This window comes from Mastomys coucha, unplaced genomic scaffold, assembly GCF_008632895.1.
Source record: "Mastomys coucha isolate ucsf_1 unplaced genomic scaffold, UCSF_Mcou_1 pScaffold22, whole genome shotgun sequence".
NCBI classification, from domain to species: domain Eukaryota; kingdom Metazoa; phylum Chordata; class Mammalia; order Rodentia; family Muridae; genus Mastomys; species Mastomys coucha.
In genome coordinates this window covers 7,657,872-7,669,060 of record NW_022196905.1, presented here as the reverse complement: position 1 = coordinate 7,669,060, position 11,189 = coordinate 7,657,872, and the positions used below count along the sequence as shown (strand labels likewise).

Genomic DNA, 11,189 nt, shown 5'->3' with positions numbered 1-11,189 from the left:
CTCCCCACCCCCGCAATGTCTGGCTATGGATCTCTGCATTTGTTCTTATCTGCTGCAGAATCAAGCTTCTCTGATGGTTGGACAAGACACTGATCTATGAGTACAGCAGAATGACATTAGGAGTCATTTGATTGTGACTTTAATTTTTTTTCTTTTTAAAGTAGTTCTTTCTTCCTTCCTTCCTTCCATCCTCCCTCCCTCCCCCTCCATCTTTCTTTCTCTCTCTTTCCCTCTTTCTTTCTTTCTTTCTTTCTTTCTTTCTTTCTTTCTTTCTTTCTTTCTTTCTTTCTTTCTTTCAAACAGTAGTTAGTTTCGTCCTAGGTCCCTGGTCTCAGGTTCTTGGTCAACTAAGCAGTGTGAGAGGTATGAGTTTTGTCTTATAGCGTGGGCTTCAAGGCAAATCAGACACTGGATGGCTACTCCCACAAGCTTTGTGCTACCATTAAAATAGCATATTTTTTGGTCAGAACATCATCGTCAATCAGAGGGTTTGTGGGTGAGTTGGTGTTTCTGTTTCTCTTTTGGTAGTATATAGAGTACCTTTCTGTAACCAAAGAAACTAATACATGGGGGTGAAGGCTCTGTGTGGGCACAGACTTCTTGACTTCTCCATGAACTGTGTTCAATGAGTTGTGTATGTGTTGTCTTCAATAGTAGGGCCTTGCTATCAGTCTGAGAAGAGCAACCTATAGTCCTGACAATAGCCTGGGTTGTTTGGAGATTCTCATGGGACACATTTGTCCAACAACTTAATTAGATGTAGCTCAGTCTCAGGGCTGGAAGCTTCATTTGGTGACAAAGAGATGGCCAGTTTGGAGCTCTGTCTCCTGTTATTTGGCAATTTTATTTAGATCACCTTCATGTATGTGTATATTTTAGGGAGTTCTGCTCTATTGGGTTTCCTACTACTCAAACGGCCCTTAATTCCTTCCCGTGTCCTCTCTCCCCTTCCTTTTCCCACTATAGCCTTCCATTCCAGCCCCCCTCGTCCATCCATAACTATCTATTCTGTTTCCCTTTCCTAATAATCCATGTGTTCCTCCTAGTCCCTTACTCTATACCTAACCGTTGTGATCTATGGATTCTAGCTGGGTTATCAATGACTTAACAGCAAATATAAGTAGATACATACTCTGTCTTTCTGGATCTGGGAAAAATCATCACTCAGGATGATTTTTTTCTAGTTGCATCCCTTTGCATGAACCTAGAAGTTCATGATTGCATTTTTAATGAGTGATATCTCATCATGCAAATGTACCACATTTTCTTTATTCATTCTTCTGTTGGGGGATATCTAGTTTATTTCCAATTTTTGGCCTGTTATGAATAGAGTAGCAATGAACATGGTTAGCAGGTGTCTCTGTGGTAGGATAAAGTGTCCTTTTGGTATATGTCAGTGCTGGCTACTTGTGTGTCAACTTTACACAGCTAGAGTCATTGGAGAAGAGGAATCCTTAATTGAGAAATGTCAGGAGCCATCATAGGACAAGCTAATACCTAGCAGGTGACCTTCCTGATATGGTCTGCCTCAGATTAAAATAATCCATGGCAGATTTGCTCCCATTGGCAAGACCCAGGAGAATTAATATCAGGAGACTCCTGATATTAATATGCTTTTCCTGTTATTATTAAATGTAGCTGCCTGCAGCCACATATGAATGGGTTTTCTGGAAGAGAAGTAGGAGCCTAAAGGATAAAGGGAACAGGACAGTGAGAGGGAATACAAAATGGAACCCTTTGGCATGCAGAAGCCTTTCAGTTTCATGAGTCCCAATTCATTAATTGTTGTTCTTAGTGCCTGCATTTTGGTATTCTGTTCAGAAAATCTTTCTGTGACAATAAGCTCAAGGTTATTCTCTTCTTTTTTCTCTTCAGGTTCAGTGTATCTGGTTTTATGTTTTGGTCTTTGATCCATTTAGAGTTTTGTGCAGAATGATAAGCATGGATCTATTTGCATTTTTCTACAGTTTGATCTTCACCATTTCTTGAAGATGGTGTCTTTTCCACTGTGTATTTCTGGCTTCTTTGTCAAAAATCAGGTTTCCATAGGTATCAGATTTATGTCTGGGTCTTCAGTTGATGCCATTGATCTGTGATCTCTTTAGAGTCTGTATCACACCTGTCCAGGCTAACTGTTGAGAAGTCAGGTGTTTCTCTAATAAGTCTGCTTTCAGATGACACTTGGTCTTTTCCTTTGTAGGTTTTAATACTCTTTCTTTGTTCTGTACATTTAATGTTTTGATTAATATGTGGCAAGTGAAATTTCTTTTCTGCTCCAATATATTTGGTATTCTATATGCTTCTTGTACCTTGATAGGCATCTTCTTCCTTGGATTAGGGAAATTTTATTTAATAAAAATAACTTACTTTAATAAAAACAACTTATTTAATAAAACAATTAAATAAATAATATTTAAAAAGTAAACATAAAAATATTTCCTGTGCCTTTGACCTGGGTTTCTTTTCCTTCCTCTATTTATATTTTTCTTTCTTTTAATACTATTAGACATTTTTATTTTCTCAGAAAGAGACAAAAATTCTTATATATCAGTAATCAACAAACAAGTCCTATTGACATAAATATCAAATATTTTACAAACAGATTAACTGACATATTTCAACAATTTTTCACTATTATTTTGGGGCATACAATACAGACCCAAGTGGAGTAAGGATCACTTCTATCATGATAGTTCCTTTGTGTTTTATATTTTATAACTTTATTTTTTCACAGCTTAGTGTATGTGCACAGGTCTCACAGTTGATGAAACAGAGCATGCACACTTCTCTCACCACATCTAAAAGGAAAGATTCTTATCTTATTCATAAAGTGAAACAATCTTAATGTAATGCTTGTATCACTAAAGTCTTAGAACAGAAAAGTACTCTGTGCAGTGTGTTTCTTTTGGAATCATTTGTTATGGGGGACCATTAGGGTTTGTTTTTGCTGTAAATGATTTCTGAATGTTTCAATATGCCCAGCCCAAGTGTTGAATAACTGTCTCATCTATTTGCCTCTTGAACTGAAGCCCACAATATGTAGCCTTTTAAAGTAATGGATTAGATAGTTTAATAAATGTAACCAGCAGGGCTGAAGTGAAGAGAAAAAAAAAAGAAAGAAAAGGTTTTCCTATCAACATCCACATCCCTCTCATACATCCATCACAGTGTTGTCGAGGAAAACGAAGGTTAACCCTGAGAGAACACTCGGGAGAGGACAGGTGAAGTGTTTCCCTAAGTGCTGGCTGTTTCCATGGCCAGGTTGCCAGTTCTTCACTTACATTCCTATTTTCCAACTTTCTGAATTGTAAGACACACTTCACTAGCTAAAACACACACAGTGTGTGCACACGCATACATACATATATACAGTATCACATACATGCATAGAGTATACACAGTAACAATATAGCACTACACACACCCATGCACACACTGTATGGCACTTGGCACCAACTCAACATGTTAGTGAAGTAAATGTGAAGAATATAAGGCATTTTTGAGGTTTAAAAAAGTGAATGCCTCCAAGTTAGATATTAACCAAAAATGGAAAAATGTCCTCACCAGGCTTATAGGAATTCTGAAAACCCAAGTAGATATGAATCATTAGTAATCCTGGCCAACATCCTGGAAACCTTAGGGTGACCAAGGGACTGAGGTGTGAAACACATAAAATTACACAGTGGCACACCCAGGGTCAGGATTTTAACCTGCACAAATAAAACCAGTCCTCTTAGGGACTTTGATTTCTCAGCTGTAGAAAACTGCCTTGTAGGCAACAAGCACACAGGCACACTGCTATTTGCATGGAGTGATGGTGCCACACTGCAGGACCGCAAGTAAAAGACCTACTTTCTTCTATGCTACTTAGAAATGTGAAATTTCATTTTTTTTTCTTGAAATCAAGCATTTTCATTTTCTAAATAAGCAGTTATTTAGAAAAAGAAAAAAATATTGTAAATCCAAACATGTATTTAGGGACAGTCCATCTTTTATGTTGTCTTCCCAAATGTTCTGTAAGAGCCCTTCCTAGATTGAGGTGGGTTGGGGTAAGTCTCTAATGAACTTGAAGTTTCAGAACAGGTAGTGATACACTACGTTTCTTTCTTCACAAGAATATGGACCTGAATTTTTTAAAATTTATTATATCTACTATATCCTGTTAATAAGTCAGTTTATTTTAGCCTTAAAAGGCGTGGTTTTAAAATTGTTTTCTTAAATTGTAATTTTAAAATGCAGCTGGTAGACCCTTGTTGCTGACGTAGGGGCTGTAACGCAAGCACAGCACCCTGAGTCACTCATAACTCAAGCCTTTGCTGGACTTGCTCTGCTATCATTCTAGAAATTGCCAGGGAGGACATGGCAGCAGGCCAAGGTGCATTTCTCACATGAAGAACACAATCTCCAATCTTGCCAGTTCCTCCACCAAACACAAAATCCTCTACCAGATTTCCTTCTCTGTCCAGGGCCTGGGCTCATACTCCAGCAGGGCCTTGAAGAACATTGCTGATGGTAATTTCAGGAATGAACTTTTAAAGATGCTTCACTGTTTCACTGAGAAAACAGGCTTTATACATTTCATTAGCTCCATAAGAGAAATGCTGGAACAACAGTTTAATGAAACCACTTTTGAGAATTACTTCCATAACATCTCTGGCATCGAAGTCACCTTCCCGTTTAAAGGCAAGCACTGCATTAGGCCCTAGCTAAATAGTGTATTCCAACCGTGGTGTAAAGTGAACTCTGAGGAAAGGAAACCGGCTGTCTGGGACTGGATAAATACTCCCTTTTACAAGGTAGCCCTTTTCTGGCTTTAAGCCCAGTTAATCTCCCTGGAATGGGACAATTTGAGGGTCAGGACTGCGGCCACTCAACTCTGAAATATGGTCTGAGTAAAGACTGGCACATGTCACAACATATCGACACCGAATTTCCTTTCCCTTACTATTCTTGACAGCGATTGGATATTTCAATCCATCCTTACTCCTTGGACTGTTTTCTTTAGCTACTTCAATATCTTCTACCTCCACCTGCTTCTTGGAAATCCTGGGCAAATGACAAAGCTACCTGTTGGTAGTTCACAATGCCAGCGTATTGGACAATCCATTAGATTAGACAAGCCATTAGACCCCTGCAATACAGTGCCTTCTTTTTTATATCCTCTTGCTGTATCAGTCTCAAGCCTTGGACTCTGTCCTGCAGGCCTCTCTCATACAGGGCCTGAAGTCTGGGATTTTCTTCTTGTTCAACAGCTACTATTAGCTAAGTTTTCTCCTTTTCCACCACACCAGTTGAAAGTCTGGGATGTTTCAGGATGGGTGTTCTGGCAGAGGCAAGCGCCACAATTCCACCACCAACCATGACTATATCAAATGAGCCGGTGTTGGAACTGCGGCCACCCCCGCATACCCGGACACCCTGGACACTGGCCAGCTTGTGTGGAGGAAGCCCCCAACAACGCTGTACCGGTCGGGTCCGCAGACACCGCCTAGGTAACCCAGGGTCGGCCACGTGGCCTGCGCCACCTCCCCTTCCTCAGCCTCAGCAGCTGCAACCTGCTGGATTTTTCTTAGGTTTGGTCTTTTCATAGTATCTCGGATATCCTGGTTGTTTGTGCCATGATTTCAGATCTAACATTTACTTTGGCTGGATTATCCATTTCTTACATCATGTTTTCAGTCCTGAGATTATCTTGTCCATTCCTTGTGTACCGTTGGTGAGGCTTGCCTGAAGTACTTGTTCAAGTTCCTACATTTTTCATTTCCAGATCCTGTCATTTTGGTTTCTACATTGATTCTATTTCCACTTTCAGGTCTTAAACTGTTTTATTCATTTCCTTCCATTGTTTGTGTTTTCAGAGATTCAAGGTATTTATTAATTTCCTCTTTAAGGACTTCAATCATATTCATAAAGGCTATTTTAAGGTCATTTTCTTCTGTTTCAGCTATGTTGCAATACTTAAGGCCTGCTGTGGTAGGATTGCTGGATCTAATGGAGACATATTGTCCTGGCTGTTATTTTCACACACAGATATGTGGGCTTTGGGAAGACTGTAATTCTACATACTGATATCTGGTCTTGTCTTTGTTGGAAATGTTCATTGCTTTCGGTTGCCCTCTCTGGTTCTTAGGAGAGTGTGGTGAGTGTGGGTTGCATGGTAAGAAATTTTTCTAGGATCTTGATAGGTTGGCTATTGGAGGTTCCAGGTAAAAAGTGTTTCTAGAAATTGGGAGCTAATACTTAGGGGTAGGGATGGGCTGGAGGGGGATTAAGGGGGTCCATAGGAAAGAAAAAGCAGGGTAGTCCACCAAGATTTGCTAAGTGCCCTGGGAATGGGAGCTGGGAGTGAGGAGAAGCCATAGCAGGTGGTTTGCTGCAGAGCTGGGGATAAAACGGGGGCTAGTTTTGGAGGAGCTGAGGGAGTGGTTGGCCTACCTGCTTCTCTGATGGAATCTCTGCAATCTTAACTATAATGAAGTGTGAGACTAAAAAGGAACCCCATTATTACTGGAAATAATGTCCCAGAGCTGGAGAGGATGGCTCAGTGGTTAAGAGTACCAGCTGCTCTTCCAGAGGACCTGAATTTGATTCCCAGCACCCATGTAGTGGCTCACAATCACATATAACTTCAGTCCCAGGAGATCTGTTGCTCCCTTCTGACATTGGTGGGTACCAGGCATGCACATGGTACAGACATACATGAAGGCAAAACACTCATGTCAAAATGTCAAAAGTAAGATGCAAAGATCATGTTCAGTGCTTGGCTGAGTGTGTAATGTGAAGCAGCCTGTAGTCTTTTCAACAACCCACACAGTATGATTTTTATCTTCACTTTATAGATGAGGAAAATGGGATTTAGAGGGTAAATTCTACAAAAATGGCAAAGCTGGAACTCAAACATAGACTTGACTCAATATTAAAAAGGGATTAGAAGTGAAATATTCTGCTCCTGAAAATGTGATTAATAGTCAAAGTAAAAACTAATAACTATAGACTCCTCAGTTGAATGTTCATAATAACTTTTATTAATTTATCAAATACCTTAATCTTATCTTCCATCCCAACCACCCCCCCCCAAACCAAAGATATTGATCCATTTCAACATGTAAAATGATGTGACTTCAAATTAAGGACTAATTAGAAGTTAAACATTTATATACTTAAAAACTCAGAAGGAATATTTGTTGGCCATTTATTAACAATGTACTCTGCAGTTAAGGATGATCTTGAGCTTCTAATCCTTTTGCCTCTAATTCCCAAGTGTTGGGATTATAGACAAGTATGACACCGGCTTTATACAGTGCTGCCACACACTGAGCTTTGTGAATACTAGATAAGAACTCTCAGGACAACTGAGCTCCCTCTCCAGCTCTGTTCTTTTTTCTTTTAAATGTGTGTGTGCATGCACATGCGTCTGTCTTTCTCTGTGTCTGAGTGTACACATGGCCCATGTATGGCTGTCAAGGGACAACCTATATAGGTTCTGGGAGTTGAATAAGATCACATGGTTTATATCAAAAGTGCCTTTACCTTTGAACTATCTCACTACTCCCAACTGCTTCTTGGTTTTTCAAAGTTTGAGTTTCACATACAAATGGAAAAACAAACACTATTTAATATAATGGTTGAGGTCTGTTTTTCCAAGGAATTTGTGATTTAATTGTCATGTATCTGTCATACATGGCTGACTAATTTTCAAGGATTTCAAAGAACATAACTATAGATTATAAAATATACACGAACCACACATTATAAAAGTATTTTCCTTTCCTCTGATGAGTTACAAAAGATTTAACATCTCCCAGGTCTTAAGGCATGTTTTCAAATGCTAATTTCAGTTTAAGGCTATGTAAGATTCTTGACAAAAATGACAAAATGTAAGCCTGGCAGTGGTGGCACGTGCCTTTAATCCCAGCACTTAGGAGGCAGAGGCAGGAGGATTTCTGAGTTTGAGGCCAACCTGTTTTACAGAGTGAGTTCCAGGACAGCCAGGGCTACACCGAGAAATCCTGTCTTGGAAAAAACCAACCAACCAACAAACAAAAAGACAAAATGTTTGCCAACATCATTTCCCTAGAATCATATCCTTCTGTTTTCTAGCATTAGCGTCTTTTAAGTCCCTCTTTTTCCTCATATCCCACCAAGAGCACGTTTCTCAGCTAATTTCTAATTAAGGACTAAGTTTTAGAAAACTACCTAAAAACCCTAAGCAACCAAAAGAAGCAAACAAAGTATTTCCCACAAGGTAAAACATATTATAAGTAATTTTACATTAGAGCCTGGAAATTGGAAGGAATTTCTAGCTGTGGCTGAGGCATATTAAAAACACTGGTGGCCTTACAGGAAATGGGGAGAGGGAGCACAAGCAGTCAGAATGGGTGAGTGGAGTAGTAGTAAAATGGTAGTGGAAGAGATCTGTGCAAGACATTCTGGTCTCATATCTTAGCCTGCTGATGCGTGGCTGAGCCTCATTCTTACATGCATTTGGTGTTCTGGAGCATGTGGTGATCAAATTCTTTGTTCTTTCCTGATTCACAGACTATTTGGAAACTCAGAGGTATTTCCCTTTGAGCTACTCCTAGCAGGTGTTACAGAGAATTTAAAGTATTAGTCTAGATAGCCTGTCATGTCACATACACAAGAACACTCTCTACCTATCTGGAACAGGCCTTTTTCAATGGGAAGGCAGGACAGGTGATTTTGTCACTAAGTAGGTCTATTGTTCTTGCAAGTAAGCCTTATCTAGACTGTCCCTGGACTTTTCAAATGCCTGCCTCAGCCAGAAGTACAAGGGAACAGTGTCTCTTACTCTAGTTAGGCCACATCAGCTACCATGGACCCATTTTCACACCGAAAACTACCTCCTTGCACCTTATTCTCTCACAAGGAACCTTATAAGAACAGGCTCTGCTCTTCCTGGGTTGCTGAAGCCTTTTACTTCAAACCAGATTCTATGCCACTCTAATAAACCCTTTGAGGGATGACTCAATCTCTCTCTCTCTCAATCCCTGTTCCTCCCTGAAGCCCAACTTTTCTAACTGTATTATAGGCAGATAGCCAATTTTTATAGCCAGAGTTTTTTTCAAAATGCACTTATCATGGATGATCCTTTGTTTCTCAAATTTGCTCAGGGTCTTGCCCAATACTTTCTCAGGAAAGGTGGTTTAAACATGGATGGCCCATGGGAAGTGGCTCTTCTAGGAGGTGTGGCCTTACTGGAGGAGGTGCAGCTTTGTTAGAGCAAGTGTGTCACTATATGCTTAGGTCTGGCCAATGTACTCTAGTCCCCCCTCCTGGCTGCCTTTGGATCAAGATGTAGAACTCTTGGCTCCTCCAGCACCATGTCTGCCTGTACCATGCTTCCTGGCATGATGGTAATGGACTAAATCTCTGAAAGTGTAAGCCAGCCCCAATTAAATGTTTGCCTTTTTAAGAGTTGCTTTGGTCATGGTGTCTGTTCACAGCAGTAAAATACTAAGACAGCAAGCATGGCCTTTAATTTAGACTTTCAGGTGTAATAAGCAGATAAAAAGGCCTGCTCATTACAATTTCTATAAAACAGACTGACAAGCCTGTCCATACCAACAAAAGGAAGCAAGAAGGATAAGGATTGATGAGTAAATTATGTCAAGTCTTTCTAAATTCATCTACAAATTCAGTGCAATTCCAATAGGAATCACATCAGTTTGTTTTAGGGAATTGATAAACTGATGGTAAAACCTACTCAGAAGAATAAAATTCAAAAGTAGTTATTTCTAGCAGAGTAGTAGGATAAGTTATTTCCATTAGACAAGAAGACATGCTACAAAGTTAAGACACTTTTGTCAGCCGGGGAAATAGCTCAATGGGTAAAGAAGCGCTTGCCATGCAAGTGTGAGAACCTAAGTGTGACTCCTCAGAACTCATGTACAATTAAGTGTAGTAGTGTATGCGTCTGTAATACCAGCATGCCTTTAGGGGATGGAGTGGATGGATGGGGAAACAGGAGAATCCTAACCTAGATTATGCAGTGGAAAAAGACAAGAAACCCAAATAAGACAAGAGTTCAAATAAGGTGGAAGCTGAGGACTACATTTGAGGTTGTTTTCTGATGTTCACATACATGCTTTGGCATGCACGGACTTGTGCATACACACTGTACCACATAGATAAAAAATATTGTCCTGGGTAAGGAACTATATACACTGATTGAATATTTCCACACATACAAGGATTTGGTGCATAGCAAAATGAGGGAAATATGTGTAGCTTAGTAGACAGTATTAGGGAAGCTGGTTGTAGTTCTACTTAGTATAGCAAGAAGACACTCAGATAAAAGACTCAAAACGATATAAGCAGGCAGCAAGGATATTTAGGCTTATAGACAGGTACAGTGCATTAAAGAACAGCACAGCAGAGGGAACATTCTTTAGGTAAGCCTCCTTGCTACAGAAAACATGAAGTCAGAAAAATCTCTAGCAAAAACAGCAGCAACAGCAAGACCAGAATGTACGCGGAGAACCAGACGGGGACTCAGACTAGCTTCAATTCACTATGTGGTACAAGATCTTCCTGACTACCTTCCAAGTGCTGGGACTGCAGACTTGCACCACTATGCCTCGCTCTTTTTTTTTTTCTCCTCTTTTCTTATTAATAGAGGGTAACTTTTCTATTAATGAGCAGAGGTCTTAAGTTGGACTCAAACTTCAAAGTACACCTAAGAAATCCAATTAAAGATGTTAATAGCAAAACTATAAAGTAACAAAAAAACAAGATGCAAAACAAACTGGGGAGATTTTCCTTTAAAGATACAATGACAACACTAGGTTATCTCCAACTTCTCAACCTGATGGGCAAATGCTACTAAAAGTACAGTGTCTTACACTGAAAAAGTGAGCAAACCATCACAAATGAAAAACTAAAATGACTGAAAAAAAAAGTGTGCATGTTCTCCATGATGGATGTTGTAACTGTACTGAGAAATGCGTGGGTTAGAAAAGCGCACCCTGTTTGTCCTTGAGGGCAATTCCAGAAATGATATTTAGACATCTCTGATTAAGTAAGTGGGTTAATTCTTTGGTGGACTGAAATATGACAGCATTAGTGGGAGGTCCCTGTCCTGTTTGCACCCTGCTTTCTGGGTGACCTGCTCTGCTTCAATGATCAATTGACACTTTCCTTTTCTTTTCTTTTTCTTTTTTTTTTTTTTT

At 39.7% G+C, this 11,189-nt stretch overlaps 1 pseudogene; it reads right to left on the bottom strand.

Moving 5' to 3' along the window:
• Positions 1–3,926: 3,926 nt before the first annotated feature.
• LOC116070880 lies at positions 3,927–5,588 on the bottom strand (annotated as a pseudogene).
• Positions 5,589–11,189: the final 5,601 nt, after the last annotated feature.